This window comes from Manacus candei, unplaced genomic scaffold (genome assembly GCF_025592945.1).
Source record: "Manacus candei isolate 608988 ecotype Guabito, Panama unplaced genomic scaffold, ASM2559294v1 h1tg000018l, whole genome shotgun sequence".
NCBI lineage: Eukaryota > Metazoa > Chordata > Aves > Passeriformes > Pipridae > Manacus > Manacus candei.
Window position 1 is genome coordinate 18,606,246 of NW_026138066.1, and position 20,519 is coordinate 18,626,764.

The 20,519-nt window shown below is 44.2% G+C and overlaps 1 protein-coding gene across 1 annotated transcript in view; it reads right to left on the minus strand.

The window, feature by feature from the left end:
- Positions 1–5,402: 5,402 nt before the first annotated feature.
- Positions 5,403–20,519, minus strand: part of ST8SIA1 (ST8 alpha-N-acetyl-neuraminide alpha-2,8-sialyltransferase 1) — a 308,933-nt gene continuing 293,816 nt past the window's right edge. The window contains exon 6 of the mRNA XM_051785004.1: positions 5,403–5,416. The gene's annotated coding sequence lies outside the window, so the exon portion shown is untranslated. The remainder of the gene's footprint in view (positions 5,417–20,519) is intronic.

Genomic DNA, 20,519 nt, shown 5'->3' on the forward strand with positions numbered 1-20,519 from the left:
CAAGTCTGACACGTCACCGGGATCAGAGACTTGGATTTCTGATCATGAATCTTGTTTTGCTGTGCAATGTAGTAAATTCACAGCTCACTGTGGGTACCAAAAGGAAAAAGGCACAAAGCTGACATCTGCCTTGGATCCCAAAATACGTCCAATGGATCACCTGAACCCAGGTTTGTAAGGAAGGCCACTTGGAAAGATACAACCACCAGTCTAGTATAAGGAAACTTATCCTAAAGAGAGAAGGTACCTTTTGCCCAAAGATTCTGGTTGCAGCATTGCCTGGGTTTAGAGACTACTTATTCCCATGTTAGAAAGCCCTAGGGACTAGGACAGCAAAGGACCAAGACTCCAGTAAACAGGGATATAGCAGATTCTTGCTACAACTACAGCAGAGCAGAAGAGGAGTGGGAAAAGACGCCTTTCACTTGTCTATAACCAGAGATCTGGAACACATATGGGGGTTGAAGACATAGTTCAATCCCAGAACAAATGCCTCCTAGGCCTCCAATCAGGACATGTAGTTCCAGCTTGGATGTGTGAACTCTGCTCTAACGGCCAAGGAAGGAGGGGATTTCTGTCTTTAGGACAGAAGTTACAACAGCACAGTTTACAGCAGCCAAGACACACAACTTGATTATTATTATTTTTTACTACTGATGTTTACCAACAAAGCGGTTCAAGTTGTGCCTCCGCATTCAGCAAGTCAGCCATTCAAAAAAACCATCCTCAGAAATCTGTGAAGGTGTCTCAGATGAGGCTGTGACAGAACTAGGTAGATGAGGGAAAGGAGCAAGTCATTTGCTCATTTAAGTGTTTTAAAGGTCAGAATTGAGCCAAAAAAAGCAATCATGCACATTTTCTTCAGTTGGCAAACCACACGTTCTCATATTTGTCCCTTATGCTCTTAAGCAAAAGAAGAAAATACAGTGATTAGTCTAGGGGTTGTTTTGATTTCTTTTCATGCCTCATCACCAGTGCCAATACCAGTCTAAGAATCGTTCACTGATTATCCTTCTACAAAACCACAAGTGAGCACTTCTATATGTATAGGAGAACCTCCCCCTCTCATCTGGAAGTGTTAAAATCAGTTGTACAAACCTGAAGTCTTTCGAAAGTCCAATAAAAATACAAGTCAGGTTTTCTATAGTGAATAATCTGGCATAAGAAGACAGAAGCCACATTTAGGTACTCTGCTTACTTCCCCCTTCTGAAGGCAGTATTACTGATTTCAAATTTTTCTTGTTACTCTGTTATTTCATCCCTATTAACATGCCAAGCAGGAGCAGGAAGAGCTTCACGAGTTTCCATACATTAGCCCTGGCAAACTTGAGCTCCCTCTTTTCTATCTGTTAACTTGAAGCACATAAAGGAAGGTCTCCGAGACACAACCTGACAACCTGTGAAATTCGTTTCCATAAATTAATTTACAAGCAAATAACTCACTGTGACCAGGAAAACAGAAAAGGCACACAGGAACAAACAGGGAAGAAAGCATCTGCAGTCATACTGGTTGATATTAAAAAAGCACACCCGAGGGCACAGTGATTTCGGGGGAGGAAATCCACCCACTGGGAAACATCAGAACTAGATGGAGCACACACTGTCTCATACCAGAAGCAATGTCACATATTCCAATATGAACAACTGGTTCACTCACAGAGTTGCAAAAAGGGTGAGCATGTGCATATTGATCCTCAAGTACCAACTCCAATTCAGTTCAAGTCTGAAATTCCTGGACTGCCTATTAATTCATTACTTTCCACTGTATGAAATGCTTTGTGCATTGATTTTTCCTGCCTCCATTTTTTTTCGCCTGTTGTAGCAGTACACCTTAAGAAACCAGCAGTTATGACTGCTAGCAGAACCAGAATTACACCAAAAATTGTTGTATTGTGTATTTCAGTACAACAAGTTCTATGAAGTTAGGGCACTGATTAGTTTACACATCAGTAGTTGGAATGTTTGCAGGGAAGAATCCCAGTTTAGTCCATACTCAAGACCTGTGTTTATTACATCAACAAAGCCACTAAACAGTAATAAATCCAGGAACGTTTATTTCTTGGTTTTCTGAAAAAAGCATTTAATGTTTCAAAAATACAAAAAGGGTTGGCTAATTAATAACTTGGGGCTGCCCTGAGAAATTGAAGTCTTCAGAGGTAGAGAGTTAGAAGCATGAACAATAGAAACATTCGGACAAATTCAACAAAATACACACTGAAACAACAATTTAAGAAAAAGATACTGTGACTGCTAAAAGCAAAAACAGGCTGCCTCTGCTAAATCAGTCCTCTGAGAAGGCCAAACACCTTTTAAAAACAAGAGTACTAAGAAAAAGACAGGAAAAGAGCAGAACACTATTCTTATTTCTCAATTAGAGACTATGCAGTAAAATCATAGAATTTATCCATGTTCTTTTCTGCGAATCAGCACTCTTTCAATATTTAAACCAGAATGATAATTCCACCAATGGAAATATTTCAAAATCAAATACTGAGGCTCTTGCTACAACACGATACTGTTAAATAAGTGGTTCCTAGGGGCCATCAGGTATGATAGAAGTTTCAGAAACCCCAGAGGTGTAAAGGAAAGGCTTCAATAACGCTGCAATCAGGCAAATAAAACACACTATTAACTTCAGAAACATTCTTGTAACTAAGCCCCAAATTTCAGCAGATTAGATTTTATAATGTATATATAAATCATCAATTTCTTAAAAACAAGCCAGCACAGAGAGAAGGGACATCTTTGGCACAGAATGGGCTCAATGCACACATCCCTAGAAATAACTCCAACATGCAGCCCAATGAAACTGCCAACATCACCAAACGTCAGCCACCCAAACTCAAAATTGCAGAGTATATTAAAAAGGGTTGTGAGATTCACTCTAACACCATTTACTTTCCCTGCAGCATTACTACTCGGGGATATAAACAGTGTCACACAACAGCAGTTCCCATTCAAAAAGTCACCAAAGACAAGAAGCACAATTAATATTTTTAGCAAGTGGTAGTTACGTTTAAAAATCCCCTAGAGTTCACAACTCTCAAGGGAAGAGAGTGTAGTAAAATTTTGCCTTTTGATACTCTTCCACAAGCACACATTTGTACACACTGTAAGTTCCAAGTGGCACAGTTACAAGCTATCACAATTTTCCCAGGCCTGCATCTATTCACACCCACACTGGTATCTTGCAAGTCCATACCCATATGCATATGTAAAAACAGATGTAGGACTTCATTAGTACCTGCATAAATATTCATTAGTTGCTATTCATGCCCACAGACATAGATCACATCTGCAAGATGGCAAAAGGTTCCCTCTTCCTGTTCCTGGGATCAGAACATTAAGAGACCTGGGTTCTTATCCTGGCTGTGTCTAAGCTCGTGAAGGTCAAGTACAGAACGATAATGCTGCATTTCATTCATCTCTCTTCAAAACCTGAGGGGATGTGGCCAGAAAGGCCATGAAAAATGGCCAGAATACCTAGAGACGAAAGAACCCCACTGTAACATTGGATCAATAGTATTTTCACCGGTTTAAAAGGTAATGCTGCTTTCCTAGATAAGGACAGGTTACAGACAGAAACCCTGTAATGTTGCAAATGCCTCTCTCACCTAGAGAGCAAAGTACAGGAGAAAGACAGAAAAGCAACTATCAATATTACCCTCCTGAATACTCCACCCTGGTTCGTCTGCAAGTTGTGTGAAACAGGAAAGAAAGCTGGGTACCTTCTTTCCAGTTTTACTTCCTTTCAATTTCTCTTTAGGCTTTGTAGAGCTGAGTAACATTCAGCTCCATCAGGGTTAGAACCTCTGATTTTTCTCCAGTATTTATTTTAAGACTGCACTGGCTATGCCTGGTTTATGCTCCTCCTTCACAGAGCAGGCAGGGCATCTTATTTCAAGTCTCTCTGCAGAGACATAAACTCCATTCCTGAGAGTGGCTGCTCATCTTTGAGCATTGAGACAGGTCACCTCCTGTCATTCTCCAAGTACAGCAAGGATTTAAGACAATTCCACCCAACTGCTCCACAAACAAGTCCCGACACACAGTCTGCTCCTACTTCTTTTCACATGAAGTCACCATCCCAAGGCCATGCTACGTAAAAGGTGCCCTCCCAAATCAGTGCCAAGCCCTTTGAAGGAATCACAAAGAGGAACTACATGGTGAGGAACATCTCAGCTTAACAGAAATGGGTACTTAAAATATTCACCTGGAAACTGACTGTACAAAAAAACAAAACAAAACAAAGACAAACAAACAAACAAAAAACCGACAAGGAAACAAACCACAAAACTACCACAGCTTTTTAATGTTCCAACATTTCACCAAGCTGCTTCTAATTGCCAATTAACAGGAAAATGCAGTCACATCTTCAGCTATTAAAAGCTTCAATTTTTTTCCCATATTCACTAGTAATTAAGAATGAGCAAGTAGTATTTATTTTGCTAGTACAAATATTACAAGGTCAGGTACAGGAAGAGGTAAATTCTGTTGTAAAAACAGTTGTTATAGGCAGAAGTGCCCATGTTCACAAGTGCCCATGCACACCTGAAGAAGTTGGCAGAGCTAAGAGGGAAAGCAGACAGCAGCTAACAGAACAACTACATTAAGAACTGCTCCTTCTGATTCTCAGCTGGGGCCCTGGAGATACAGAACAGGGTCAGAATACAAGCCTAGAAACCAAAATTCTACACCAGAAATTAATAATGGTTCAATAGAAATGGTGATTTTAGGCAACTCATCTAACCAATAGCTGTATTTTCTCTTCTTTATTAATTTGTGTCCGTTGCCTCTTTCTTTTGCAGAAACTGCAGCCTTTTAACGCTTCTTTTGGAAAAGTTCCTCCCTTTCCTCCACAGGTACCCAGTGTGTCGTCTCAAGTACAAGATTATCAAGCAACAGCTTTTCTTTGTCATTCACTGTGTTTCTTCCCCCAAGTAGCACTGGCAGCAGCCCCATCTTCACCACTAATCATTCTCCCCTTGACTACAATGCCATCGTGATAGTTAAGGGACCCCACAGTAAACCCTAACGGTTTCACCATCTTTTATTCCAACAAGGCTATTTTTAAACCCAGATCAATTTTCTGATAAGACTCTATGCAAACTCAGACAACTGTGCTGTAAGATGAGGACACAGAACCCCAGGATTTAAAAAACAAGCAACTGGAGGCAGGGGCACTGCCCAAGACACTTCTAAAAATCCTGCCTCTGTAACTGTTTCTCCTTTTGTATTTAGCTTTAATGATTGCTTCTGTTGTTTTACATCCCAAGAACCTGAAGGCCTTAAAGCCTGTCTATTTACTGAAAAGGAATGCACTTCACTGAACAATGTAATCATAGGAAAGCTGTATCTAAAGTCTGTTTAGAAAACAATGAACAATTGTCTTGATTTAGTATCTTCCGATCTGTAACTTCACTACCATCAATATTTAAACCGAGGGTAGAAACCAACTCTCATAGCAAGGACTACATTCACTTTATCCTACTGGCTCTGCAGTAACAGAGCTTAGCTGAGAAAACTCCTGGTTTTAATAATGCTGCCCTATCAGAAAAAGCAGGAAAAATCGGTTTTTTTAAGGGAAAAGCAGAAGTCAAACAAGAAAGGAATTTTGTTTGTTTGTTTTTAGAGTTGCATTTTTATTTAAGAAAACACAATGGAAAGCATAAAAATCTCAGAAGAATGAAGCAGACAACAGTGCCCTAAGGGAAAGGGAAAGAACACAGATGCTGTGCTCCAACAGCAGGCAAGAATTATCGCACTATAGATCACTGAGTGGTGCAGAATCAAAGCCCCCCCCAAACAAAAAGTATACATTTATGGTTATACACGGGCTTTCTTCTCTACAGCTGCCGTGCTACAGTACACCTGCTAAGCCTCTATTTCATCCTGTCTGTGGGGTCTTCTAAAGTCAATTTAACACCCACAAAAGACATTAGGCACATCTTTCAGGAGCCTAGGGATAGTGGCATTTACAAGATCACATGCAAAGGGGACAAGTAGCAGCTATCACACTTCCACTGAAAAATCAAAATGGGTCTCTCAACAGATGCAGGACATTTAAACAGCTTCTCCCCTAACAAAAGGGTCTCCCAGAAAATATTTTCCTAAATAGCAGTCACACATGGATTTTTTTTCCACTGGAGCACACATTCAAGGTCACTCAACCCCCAAAATCCTACTTTTTCCTCTAGCTGGTTTCTGTGGATCCTCAGATACAGAACCCTTAAAAGCTTTTTCTCCCTTCACAGCATCATGTCCAAGCACTAGCAAAGCCTGCTACGTTTTGCAGGCTCCAGCGTTAACCAGTGCTTCGTCCTACATTTACCCAAATTCTCTCTCGGCTATTTAATGGATTTCCCCACCAGCCTTGGACAAACGCATGCCATGCACCAGATGTCCACTCACCCAGAAGCTCCCAGCCTGCCACCAAGGGGAAAACAAAACAAACAAACAAAAAAAAAAAAAAGGTGGGCAATGGCTCTTAATTCTTCTGTGCTCGGCTGAGCAGCGTTCTCCCTCCTGCGTGCTGCATTCTGTAGAGCCACTGCAGTGCTCAGAGCAAGCCGGCTCGCAGGAGCAGCTGGAAAACAGCCGTGCATCTCCTAAGATGAACGGAGGTGTCCATCCCAGACCGAGGGTGGTTCTTGCACAGCAAACCTATCACCTACAGCCCACTGACCAGAGGGTGGGTCACAGTGACAAGTGGCCATTGGAAGGTGATAACTAGGGCAAGAGAGAATAATAAAGCCAGAAAAAAATTGCCCGCGTGTGTGTAGGAAGGGAAAAGAATAAGTGGAGCAAATAATGAGTGAAAGAATGGAGTCAGTATGCAAAGAAAATTATTTACTGAACAGACTATTCGTGCTGCTGACCTCAGTTCATTCCTCTCCAAGTTTTAACTCCTTACAGTCGGGGCTCTGTCTGGGAGAGAAGGTCACAGCTCATCTCCACCACTACCCTCCCACAACCATTCCAGGATGTAACAACCAGATCCTGCAGGTGAGGACATGCCAGCAATGCTCTGCTGCTCCGTTCCAGAGCTCTAATAAGTTCTCACAAATTAGAACACACATACCAAAAGCCTGGTCAGTTCATCATGTTTTCGCTCTATACCTCTCAAGAAAAGCCCCTCTGAACCCAGAGCTGAAAAGGGTGGCCAAGGTTCATATCACCACCACTTTTAAGACCTTCACAGAAAGGAGAATTTTTCTGCAGTACCTGAATATTATCAGGTTATAAAAAGTTGATGTCTGCCAAACATTCTTTTCCACAACAAGGACTGCTGTATGCAAGTTAATCTCACACCCATGACCTTGTTCTTGCCACCTAAAGATTTTGCTGCCATGACTGAAACTCCACAGACACTGCACACATTTAACCCTGGCATAAACTCCAGCCTGTCACAGCAACTTGTATTTCGCACAGCAGGAGCTCTCCCATCAAAGGGGAATACTAATATCTTTTGCATTTCTACCTGGGGAAACAGGACAATAAAGTTTTTTATAACTGAAAAAATATATACAGTAAGTCATTGCTGCATTTGAGAACAGGCTCACAGAATCTACTTGCTCTCAGATTCCCTGATTCTTATTAAGGATATTATCTCCATACTGGAGCCTACTCATTGAAGCAAGGAGCAAACCCCAGTTAAATGGTGCAATATGCAGTCTAAAGACCTAGCATTTAAAGAAACTTCTCTAAATACCAAACAAAGCACCTGACTTTGCAGACAGGCTGAAGGCTGCTCCCATTCTTAGGTCATCTGTCAGAGGACTCCATTCAGTCAAGTCAGGAATTAACAGAGTATTTGCAATTACTGTTGTAGCAAATGAAGCACAATTCTAGTAAATAAGCCAACTTAGCTTAAGCTAAGACAGCTGTTAGAAGAACCAAGCTCAGCTACCCACTCTTGTGAATCATTTCCTGAATTGCCATAATTAGCAAGGCATTGTAAGGCAATTCATCCTCAAATCCAACAGAAGAAGTTAATGCTCATCTTAATTTACTATGTTAATCCCAGAGCACTTTATTCCCAGTCAATTACAGAGTCTTTCCTTCAAGACTCACCTCTGTTGCAACACCAAGAGGAAAAGAAAGAACTGAGACCAGTGTGCAGCAGGCACTGGACTGCTGGGCCAAGTCTGACCTGTGCATCTTGAACCTACTTGGCCATCATGTCCTTTCCTCTTTTTTCACTACCCTCTCTTTCGGCTTTGTTGTACTTCACCTTTCTGAAATTCTTTGCTTTCCTAAAAGTCTAAAACCAAATCACTCTGCTCGACAGCTGAATGCACCAGCAGATGCTGACTGTGAGAAAGCATCATGCCTGTAAGTTATCATCACTATTTGCATGAATGCCACCATTTTTCACTACCATCAAAAAGGTCTTGACTGCCTGGGATGTTTTCCTGTATGCTGGTTGATCCCTATGGGTTTATGAAAACTGTTAGCTTCTCTCACACTTGGAGATCCAGACTTTTGATATTATAAACCTTGAGCTCATTGAGAGTTTGATGAAGCATAAAATAAGCATAGTTTAACAGTCAAATGAACAACAAAGGGCCTTTTGTGATAGCTGGAGAGTACAGGAATGGAGCAGCAAGGGAATGAGGACTTGGAAAAAGACAACCCCTTATATCTAGAGGTGACATTCTGCAACATGATTAATCATTTATCAGTGACGTGATATGATTTCAAATGAATGCAATAACTTAAAGTGTAATTGTTGTCCTGACACAACCCATCTGAAGACTTTAGATCAAGAAAGAAAATTATGCAGAGTAGAAACACTACAATGCTGGAGGACTACAACGTGATAAGGAAATCTGACCTCTTGAAAAACATTTTCTTTGAAATTTTTTGGCAGAGAGTAAAGTCCCCAGGTTTTTGGCACAAGGAAGACTTACAAAATGCTTCTCCTAAAAAAGTAAAGTTATTTTTCTCATATAATAGTACCTTACTGCTCCATGGGAGCTACAGCTCCAAGGTGATTATCTCAAGATGCAGCCCACCTTAAGATGGAAGAATTCATCACAGGTGAAAACAAGTAATCTTTTTATAGCAGAGAATGAAGGACAGTGCACAGCAGCCCCTGATATTAAACATTTGGTTTTGGCAATATCTCAGTTTGAGAACATACACCATTTAAACTCGAGTAGAGGAATTCTGAGGAAGAAAAATATGAAGTAAACAAGTCATCTTCTAAAATAGTTTCAGTTAGCCCTAGAAAATAGGAGATACAAACGTACTTTTTCAATCTATCCTTTCAGAGGATCACTAAACATTTTAATTCCTTCTACCCTAACACTGCAGCATTTTAGGAGACTGTTGCTTCAGTAACTATTTAAAAATAAACTCTCCAGAGAGCACACAGCACTAAAAACAAGCCTCTCCAGACTGATGAGACATCTAGACAATGGTCCAGAAAAGGGCACATTAGCAGAAGAATTCTCTGAAGGAGGAAGCAAACATCTCAAGTGACAGACTGCAAGCAATTTAGCTGATTTAGATCACAGCTGATACTATACCATTTCTAAATTAGCATTAACCAGTTCCCCTCCAAGAAAATAACACAGCAAACTGGACAGCTAAACCAGCCCACCAGACATGCCCTGGACACACTCTGCATTCCTACTGGCTCCCTCTGTTAGCAACAGGCTTATGGCAATTCCATTGTTTCTTCTCCATGCACCAGAGAAGTTTAAGACAGTAAGAGCAAGGAGGGGGAAAAAAAATGCCTGTGGGGAACATGAAGTAGAATGAGGACAGTGGATTGATTAAAGGAAGAAAAACATGCAGGAGGAGGAAACCAGAAGCAACTCAGAGTAACAAACATTACCAGTGCACTTCGAGGGCACCCAGAAAGCCAGTTTTCCAGTGGCACCATTCCCTGAGGTGCAAGAATAAAATACCAGAAACACAGTCCACCATTGCTGGGATGCCAGACTCCCTCCCAGTGCTACTGAAGTTCAGTCTAACCATAGCCAGAAGAAGGTTCTGCATTTTGGGGAAGTACTTGGTAGGAAGATGGGAGGGAGAAGTACAGTCCAAATGCAAACAAGCAGACCTGGAGGAGATGAGAAGGGGGCTACATGTTGTATATACAGCATACCCCTCAAAGATCTCCCTCCTATTCCAGAGTGAACATGGATCACACAACTCCTCCCTCCCCTCGTGCACCACACCGTGAATACACTCGAGACCACACTGTGTGAAGGATTGTATCAGCAGACTGCAGAGTTGGCTCAATGTACAAGCTGGCCACCTGGAATACCTCATCCCTCTTCTGATTGTGTTAAGTCCCATCACTGTCCAGGTAGGAGTTGAGACTATGGAAATTGGAACAAGTGTGGTATGAGTGCAGAGAGGTGTCAGAGGGACAGTTCCAAAGCAAGTCTACTCAATGCCATGAAGCCTGACCACACTGGGTAGAGCTGGAGATAAGGGAAGATGTGCAAGGGCATTTGTCCTCTAGGTAAACAGGTCATTCCAAGACAAAGGTTCCCAGATGACACAAATATGTATGTCTAATATACCTCCTCATAAGCCCACAGAGTTTTTATTTTGCAGCTTTATAAGTATCCCACTGAATGACTTGATGGTTGATTCACATTGTGAAATAAATTCACTGTCAAATAATATTCTATTCAATATAGAGCTTCCCAGGATTTGCTGTTCTAAACATCAACAGAAAAATCATACCTGCTTTATTTAGGGAGAAAAAAAAAATCTTAGAGCAGGGACTTCTTTACTGTGTTTTAATGTAATATTTGGCACAGCAGAGTCCTGGCACAAGTGATGCAACAAGCACTGTATGTAATGTAAAAGAAACAAGAAAACTGTAAGGTGCAACGATGGGCTCAGCTATAGCACATCAGCCTTTTCTCTGTGAGGAAACACTGAACACCATCACTGGAGAATTATTAGTGGAGATTTCCTACTGGTGCTGTCATCTTCCAGATAACTCTTCCATTTTCACACATACAAATTGCTGTCTTTCTGAAGCAGACCAGGTATCACTGACACCCAACCTCTTCCTGTATTTCCTGGATGTGTAAACAATCCTGCTCTCCCTGGAAAGTCCACAGTACGTTTAGATTCTGTTTATAAGCAGCAAGAAAGGCAACATGACATCTGGAAGAAACCTGAAGTACCAGGTGGGAGGCACTGGCCTTCCCAGACTCACCAAGGAAACTCTACACAAAGGCTCACTCCAAACCAGCCTTCCTTTACAATCCTTTACAAGAGGCACAGCTCTAGAGAATTCTGAATGGGAGCTTTGCCTAATTAGTGAATTAGTGAAGCAAAGTAAATCATCAAAAGCATGCCACACTCCCCAAAACTGCTTACCCTTCCTGACACAGTCTATTATGGTTTTGTCTTTCCCAATCTGAGCACAACTCTGTTTATACCAGATGGAGTACCATATACCATGTACACAGACTGCTATTAAAGAAATTACTTTCTCACACAAAAAAAAGACTAGTGAAACACTGTTAGACTGTTTAAAGCATGACTCCCAGGCAAAGATGTGCCCCCATTCCTCACTTCTGTGCACACCAACGCAGAACAGAGATGAGAAAGTCTATTGTCCTCCCTTTCATTCCTTCAGTCACATAACCATGGTGTTGCAAGTGTTGGAGGACAGTCCTCATCACAAGATCCAGAGTAATCCATTACATGGGTATCACTGGATTGCTATCAATTGGCTTGGCACTCTTTAACTGGGTTAGAGTTCAATTTGGTTTCTGCTTGCTCTTAGATTCAATTCTTTAATAAAACCTGGGAAAAAAAAGTGTAAGCAAGTGTTAAGTGGTACAAATCACTACAAGCTGCAGTACCTCACAAAAATGGAGCAGAGTTTATACCATCCTTTTCACAGGACCCAACAAGAGAAGCCCTTTTTAATAGTTGTGTGAGTTTACACAACACATTTAGAAACATGAAGAGAAGGACAAGAAGGGCCTCCCAACCATCCCGTTAAACCAAGGTGGTTTCATCAAGGCCATAAAGAGATAGAAATGTTAGATAGGACTCACGTGGCCACAAGCATTTTCACTTGCTTGGCAGAGATAACAAGATATGATCCCACAAAAATGCTGCTGTTCTGCCTACATTTTAACTTCCAGTGAGAACTCTCCCTACAGACCAAGGGTAAAGAGATTTTACTAATTTGAAGGGATGTTGCTATAAAAGTTATGCTATCCATTGTCATGTAGTTCAAGAGTTACTTAGAAGAGTAGAGGATCATACCCTGAGACTTCTAGAGATGTGTCACCCAAAGTTCATTCCAAAGAATCTTTTAGCCCTGATAAAAAGAAGGATATAACTCAGTAAAGCTTGAAAGAAAGAGATTTATTAGAAACCTTCAATGCACTGCAATGTCCTCTTCCCTCAACCACATCAGCTCCCAGCAAGCCTTGCCTCACTTCAAAGCACTGCATTTTGAGAGGAGTTATTTCCAAACAGCAGGGCAGAAAGCAGTAACACAGAACAATTTTCCCGCTGGCCAAAGAGGAAGTTGATTCAGTAAGTGGGCTATTTCCCAGATTTTAATTAAGCTGTACAACTGGAATCCTAATGCAGGTAAACACAGCAAAAGACCCATAACATAAGACAAATATTCCTGGACCGAGGTTGGAAACAGTCAGCCCAGAAAACTGGAAACCGCAAGATTTTACCTTTATTCTGTATCCTACAACAATGTCTGAGATCATCAGTCTAAACCAGAACTCCAAAGTGTAATATGCTACATAGGAGCAGAAGAAAACACGTCTCTTGCGCAGAGAGGCTCCAGTTCAAGGGATGAGATGATTGCTGGACAAGTGGATCAAAAGAAAGAAGGGAACACAGTAAAAAGGCAAAAACACTCAAGATAGGTAAGCAGAGGCCTATTCACTCCACTGCCACGTTGTTCTGGTTCAGTCAGCTCATGGCAGAGGAGAGTGTTAACAACTTCTCCAAAGGCAGAAGATGAGGCAGCTTAAAAGATGTTTATGGGACTCTTCTTCATGATGGCTGAAAAGCATCCATCCATCTTGCTCATCTCAAGATGAACAAGGCTTTAGTAATGCCTAAAAGTCAGCAGCATTAACAGGCAGGACTATGTGTCAAATTCTCCACAGCATGCTACTCTAGATGACAGTCAGAAAGGGCCAGGAAAATCAGCTTATGTCTGTACTTGTAGGACCTCGAATAGGAGAGATTTTCAGTAAAAATGGTCATTGTTTTGAACAGTTGAGTGTCAAGAAGAACTCCAGACAAAGCAAGGGCAGCCTAGACTGGTTTTAACCATGTGGCTAGACACATGAGATCATATCTCAAAGACACTGTGGAGAAAGAATGAAAAAAGGTTAACATATAACAAGGATAAAGATCTGGGAAGAAGGCAGAGATGACAGGTTGAGAGAGACAGGAATGCAGTATAAAAGTTTTCCCCACAGTTTCCATAGCTTTCTTCAGTGCCCCTTCTCAAAAAATGAAATGCAGTGTCTCATTTTGTCTCTTGCAAAACCAACAGGTTCAGAACAGTTCATCTCTATTGAAGCAACCAAGTTTCTGTCCTCAGCAAGGAGCTACGATGCTACTGCCCACTTTAGCAGAATAGTTATGAACTCTCCTTAGGAAGTGTGGGATGAAATACATTCCTCTTTCCTAAAACTGAAATAGTTCTATTGTTAATTTACCTCTGTCTAGAAAGAACAAGAACTTGCATTTCCTTTCCCAGTCTTACTGAATTCTTTTGAATGGAGTAAATTTCGGTACCTCAAAAAAAAAAAAAAAAAACAAAAAGGAAAAAAAGAAAAAAGAAAGAAAAACATCCTTCAGTTTTCTCTTGCTACCAAGCCAAATAATTGCTGCTTGATTAAACTTTCAAAGGGACAAAAAAAAAGGGGGGAGGATATCAGAAGAGAGGCTGCCCACACAGGTGAATAACCTTCCCTTCCTTAAATTGGGCACTCCATTTCTATCACAAACCACTCCATACATAAGAGTATCACAGTGCCTCTTCAAACCAAGATACAACACAAGCAGAATGAGAAGAACCATGTCAATTTATTGTTTACACAAAATTGAATGCTGTTAAGAGCCCTATCAGGTTATCAACTGTGTATTGCAACTATCCCAACTTTAGGAGGAATCTACAAGGACAGACAACAAATAATTCATTGAAACTGAATTCACTGCGTGTCTCAAACACTCAGCTGAAATCCAAATGTTTTCATACCATTCACAAACACCACCTATGTGCAGATCTCATTCCTTGGAGTGTTCCTGGGGCTCTCCTAGATGCACTTTTCCCTTTCTCCCTCTCTCTTGTGCAATTACAACATGAGATGTCATTCATCTGGGAGAGGGAGGAGGAGAAAAAGGAAGGAAAGGGTGGTGATTTGATGTTCCTATGCTAGCTTACCTCTTGCTCTGTCTCCACGGTTTTGGGCTCCCCTCCCAGTAAATAAACAGTGCCTGCCTCTTCTATCTTATCACATCACTTCCAAATAGCAGCATGAGCACCAGCTCTGTATCATTGCTACTTTATTTCCACCATCAAATTACGAACAGCATCTCTGTAGCTGACACCTGTCACATCCTGATAGTTTGCAGGGGTCAGGTCAGTGCTGCTGGGAGACCCAAGGAAAGCCCTAAGAGTAAGCTCAGCTCCCCAGTGGAGCTTATGTAAAATCCCCCTTCCTAGATTGACCAGCAGGAACTTCCTTCTCCTCCCCTTTTTAGAGAAAAGGTGAGATTATCTTTAGGATCCACTGCAGTGAAAGCACTCGCCCAGGAAACTTCCCCAGGATCACATTTGCGCTGGGAATCGCTCAGCAGTACTAGAACAGCCCCACAGTACACGGGAAAAGCTGCAGTTCACATCCATATATCACCAACAGACACAGTGTAAGAGCAGCCCCAATGGCAGGTGTTTGCTCTGCTCGTGTCTGTTGTGTGCCAGGACCCTGCACACAACAGGTGATGCCCCTGACTGACAGCTACACTGATGGAAGGTTTTAGTGTAGATCCAGCTTCAGCCGTAAGTGAAAGGATTTTTCCACTCCAGCTTGTTAAGATGTAGATCAACTGGCAGAGACAAGACTGCTAAAACATCAGGCTGCAACACCAAAGAAAGTCCATGTACAAGCTCTGCTGTTGCTCTCACAGGCAATTTCCTGTGACACAGTGGAAGTTTTCTGACTCTGCCAAGGACAGAGAGCAGCAGCACAGACAGTCCTCTCTTTACCTGGAATACCCTGAGTACTACTGTGAGATGACACTGGCAAGACAGCCCTTGTGTTTGCAAAGGAGAAAAAAAACCTAATCCATTCATGGATTACTTAAGCGACTGAGAAGTCATTTTTAAATCCTGCAGGAAGAGAGAAACACATCCAACTATGGACCAATTCCGCCTCAGCTTTCTCCAAAAGCAATGTATCACCAGCTCTCCATTACCATGTGTACAACAGGAATTCAAGTTCTCTTGTGGAAAAGTAACAGCGCTGTAGCCTTTATCAAGAGACCTGCACCTGCAAAATAACTGAGATTTCTCATGTGAGGCATGTTTGCAGGATATATGAAACCCAGAGAGGCAAGAAAGCTTAGAATAAAATGTCATCCTGACCTCAACCAGCTGTGTTTAGGCTTAGTCCACAAATATACAATCACACACTATTTAAAGACCCTTTCTTAACACACAGGATAGTCTGGAACAGGATTTGTATTCACATTTACTGAATATTTAAATTCAGATACTTGTCATTCATAAACAATTGTTATTTCTTCTGCACAAATACTTAAAAATAACTGGCAAAAGAGAACTATTTATGGTTGTCTTATAAAGTTAGAGAGGAGTTCCCCTGTCCATTAATTTAATAACTACAGGATTTCCAGTGTCACCAATTAGCTATAAGGTGTGCCATACAGCTGTAATTTAGGATATGAATAAATACAACTCTAGCATATCTAGTTAATCCGTCTACTTGCACACAAGTACTTTAGCAAGCTAAATACAAACATACCTGTTTCCTTAACTGTAGTGTGACTTTTGCAGCTGCGGATGAACGTTTTAGTGGTTTAAAGGGACACCAGCAACTTCAATCTAACTTTGGTTTTGTGCAAGTAAGCTTTCACAGACTCTCAGACCAGGAGAAATATTCCCATGATTGAAGAAGTAAATTCCCATGCACCGAGTTATTTTTACCAAACACATCCCTGCAGTACAACGAACCCAAACACAAGTGCTGAAAATGTGACAGTGAGAAATAAGTATTTCTCTAAGAGAAATACAAGGAGGTATTAGCATAACTATTGGGAAAAGCAGTCTATTTCAAGTAAGCTTTTAGCTATACATAGAAAATCTTGTTTATTGGGTTCTTCCAAGCTGGGTTAACTTGTAGCTTTCCTTTCAAAGTTCGTAACTAAAACATGCCTTAATGGATACAGTTTCTGTATATCCAGCTTGACCAGTGAGGGGCCACTTATTTGCCCAGCTTCCCTAATCCCCCTACACTAGCACAGACAAAGTGCATCTGAAGTGCAGAATAACCAAGAGCACCAATTTTAAGTCTAACCCTCAAAGAGGTTTTCCACAGATTTTTTTTACCTTTCGTTAAACTTTCAAAGCAGTACAATAGGATGAACAAAGAAAGCAGCAATTTTTGTCACGTCAGACTTGACAGTAACTTTTGTCGAGATGGAGGAATCCTTTCCAGCTGCTCCCGAGCACTAACCTCAAATGGATGACTGCACGACAGGACTTCTTCAGAATATAGAATTAAGTCATCGCAGTGAATGGATAAGCAGGTTTTTATTATTATACGAGAAGGAAACCTACGTTTAGAAGCGGCTAAGTATTAAACGCTCTTAAACACGTCTTAGGACAACATCCTGCAGAGATTAAGCCTGTACCATAACACAGTAACTAAACTAAAGGAACAGACACGCAGGCATTACAATCCCTTGCACTGCACTTATCTGAGATAACAATAAAAAGGCTAAAGGCGAGACAAGCAGCAGCCTGTGCGAGCCGCGGGCGGTGTATGCGGTGCCTCACGTAGGGGTGCCATAAGCCCTCTGACGACGGAAGCACCAGCGGCACTTTATGACCCCGCGGCTGCCGTGCCGCGGGTCACCGGCGCTCCGGGCGACGAGGCCGAGCGGCACCGACGGCCCTGCGGGAGCACGGGCAGCCCCCGCGGCGCCGCTCCCGCTCCTCCTCCCCGGGACTCAGGGACGAGCCGCGCGGTGTCTCTGCCCACCCGTGTAAGCGGGGCACGGCGCCGGCCCGGACGGCCCGCGAGGGTCGCGTCCCGCGGCGGTGCCCCGTGTCCCGTGCCCTGTGCCCCGTGCCCGCCGCCGCCGCCGCTCCCCGCGCCGCGCACACACCGCGCTGCGCCGGGGCCGCTCCCCCGGGCGGTGCCGAGGCGCGAAGCGGATCCCCCCCTCCCCAGTCTGCCTCCCCGCAGCCCCGCCGGGGGTCGCTTGCCTTGGCCTCATACTGCCGCTGCTGCTGGTGCTGCCTCTGCTGCCGGCCGGGGCTGGAGCGCGGCGGGACCGGCCCGTCCCTGCCCGCCGCGGGAGGGGCGGCTGCGGCGGCGGCGGCGCGCGCGCACCTTGGCAGCTCGCGCGGCCGCGACCCCGCCCACCCCGGCGCGCGCGGGCAAAGCCCCCACCCCTCCCCTCCCCGCCCGTCCCTCGGAGCGGCGCACGGGGAAAAAAAGGGGGCGGGCGGCGGGAAGCGGCGGCTCCAAGCGCTGGGCACGCGACGAAGAGGAGCGGAGGAGAGCGACGGCAAGGGGAAGGCAACAAGTGGCGCCGGCCAACGCGGGTTGTTCCCCGCCCACACGCTGTTCCCCCCAACAGCCTCTCCGCGGTCCCGCTGCTCTCCCCCCGCCCCCCGCGGCAGTGGTTCGCTCCCGGCGCTCGAATCGCAACAGGCCGGGCGGGGATTGGCGGAGACGAAAAAAGGGGGCGGGGTGAGGCGCCGACCGTTTAACACACACACACGCCCCGGGGGTCGGGGGCGCGCCCTGTGCCCCGGGAGCGCGCGGGGCCGTCGGGGCGCGTGAGGGAGGCGCCGGAGGAGCCGGGCGACGGCACCCGGGGAACCGGCGGGGCAAAGGCGGCGAATCAGACCTAAAAAACGGCCGGGGAGGCGCCCGTAAAATCGTCGCGAGAAAGGGCGAAACACATTTTTGGGGTCGGGGCTGGCTGCGGAGAAGCTCGCAGCGGTGCTCGTAGCAACCCGTCCTGTCGGGATCCTGATGCGCTCGGGAAAAGGCTCCTCGCCCCCGCGCTCGGCGAGAGGAGCAGTGTTACAGCAGGTGAATGCTGCTGTGCTCCCGTTATCCTTGTCTCCTGCTAATCGAGTCAGCTCGGGAGACCCAAATATTGCCTAATCCCTCGGGTGACACTGAGGTGACAGCGCTGGCACGGGCTGCACAGGGAAACGACAGAGCCCTGGTCTCCAAGAGAGCGCTGAGAGGAGCACAGAAACGTTTAGTGTGTGCATGTGGGATCACAGGTATAAATACGCACATCTCCCTTTCCATTTGCTCTCAGAAGCCCCTGGTTCCCGACTGATCCAGCAGGCAGGAGGAGCACAGTCACGGCTGCCCAAAGATATACACATAGGTTTGTGTACTGTTCGTACATAAACGTGTCCTTCCTAGCTGTGCACTTCAGCGTGTGCAAGCAGTGCACACGTTTGTGCTGCCCTGGCCACACTCAGCTGACAGTGCCCTTGAGCCCTTCAGGCGAGGGAGCCAGTCAGTGAGCACCCGAATGGAGCAGGAACGCAAACCAACACAGCGCCGTCCATGATTCAGGGATTAGGAGTCAAGCACAGACCCAGGAAAATAGCAACAGTAATAAGTGCACCAGTTTTCCTTCAAATAGGCTTCTTCAGCAGAGATAATTCGAACACCTTTCACATCCAGAACCACACAGTCCCAGTGTCGCCAATACCAAAGCCACAGTCTCACAACCCTGGCCGAAGAGAAGTTTTGATCTCCATAGTCTATCAGAGATTTTGGCGTGAAAAGCAGTCAGGTACTGCAATAACACACGATAAAACACCAAACAGATACACCAAACAGACATCATTCATAAGAGATGCATAAAATGAGCTCATGATATGGCTGAGCAAATCCTTACTACAGTGTGGTGTGACAAATATCAGCCAGAAGTGCACAATTCCCAATTCACTGTCTATATCCATGTCTGAGAACAGATGGAGGAAAGCCTTTAGCTGATATAAACTTGGCTCAACCCACCCTGTTTACTGATGGTGTTTCCATGAGCATAGAAATTAGAGCTACTGGTTGCAATCACTGGAGAGCCTCAGCCTGCTGATTCAGCTTACGTGCTGGAAAATCTGGCAAGGACACCTTTCCTTACCTGAGCAGATGCACAAAGTCATGCCCATACAAGTACCAAAGGGTAGGAAGAGTCAGGGGATTCCAGGGGATCTTCCCCCTTGGAAGTCACTGAAGGTCACTGACAGAGCAGCTCTTTGCAGGTGAGGCAGCAGCTTCTACTACCTGCTCATAACCAATACATCAAGGTGTCCTTCTCTGCAAAGATGCAGGTTGGGGATGTGTTAGATTACTGAAAAATGAAAGCGGACAGAGGAGTGGGTTTACACAAAGTGATTTGGGAGACGTTTTAAAATGCTCTCACAGTGTGTGCGGTGATTACTGGGCTGAGCGCTTGGAGCAGTCAGGAGGAGGGCTGGCAGTTTAACAGTAATCTTTGTAAAGTGCTAATAAGGACCCAAACAATTCCCATTAGGGAACTGGAGAGTCATCTGCACTCTAGCAGGAGGCTGCCTATGGCATCCACGGCAAGACTTGTACGTCTTGGCTCGATATTTTGGAATCCAGCACCAGAGAGGCTTAGTCATATGACAGGGTTATTTGCATCATTATGCTGTTGCATTCCCAGAGAAGTTTTCACAATGCACTGTAAGAGGAAGAGTTTAAACAAGTAGAACTGAAGGAAAAACAAAGCACTATACTGCCTCTGCATGTCCCTTTTCACTGCATGCACGTGGTGCTCAGAGTGGGAGGAGGGTGGCAGGCAGTACTGTACAGAACTTTAGGCTCATAAAGCACACTCACAAAAACTGCAACATCGGTACAAAACGGGCTATTTTGCAGAATAAAAGCAAGTTTAAGGCAGCTGAAATCCTGCATCACAGCCTGGTAGAAGCTTAATGTTCCAGACTGGTGATGTGCAAGAGAAGTCCACCACTGTGTTTTGCCTGAGGGCTTTGCAGAACTACTGGTTTGCACTGGGCTGGGTAAGTCACCTCGCCCCAGCCAAGCAGTGACTGACTCCCTGTGAATTCATGCCTGCAAGCTCAGTAAAACTGGGTGTTGGCACTCCAGAAGTGACCGCTAGTAAGCACAGCAGCTGTTGAGGAAGCGGTCCCAAACCAGCCCAGGGAAAATATTGTGGTTCAAGATTGAGGTCTTTAAAGGAGGTGAGCTGCTACTGCTCAAAATAAAGTCAGATTG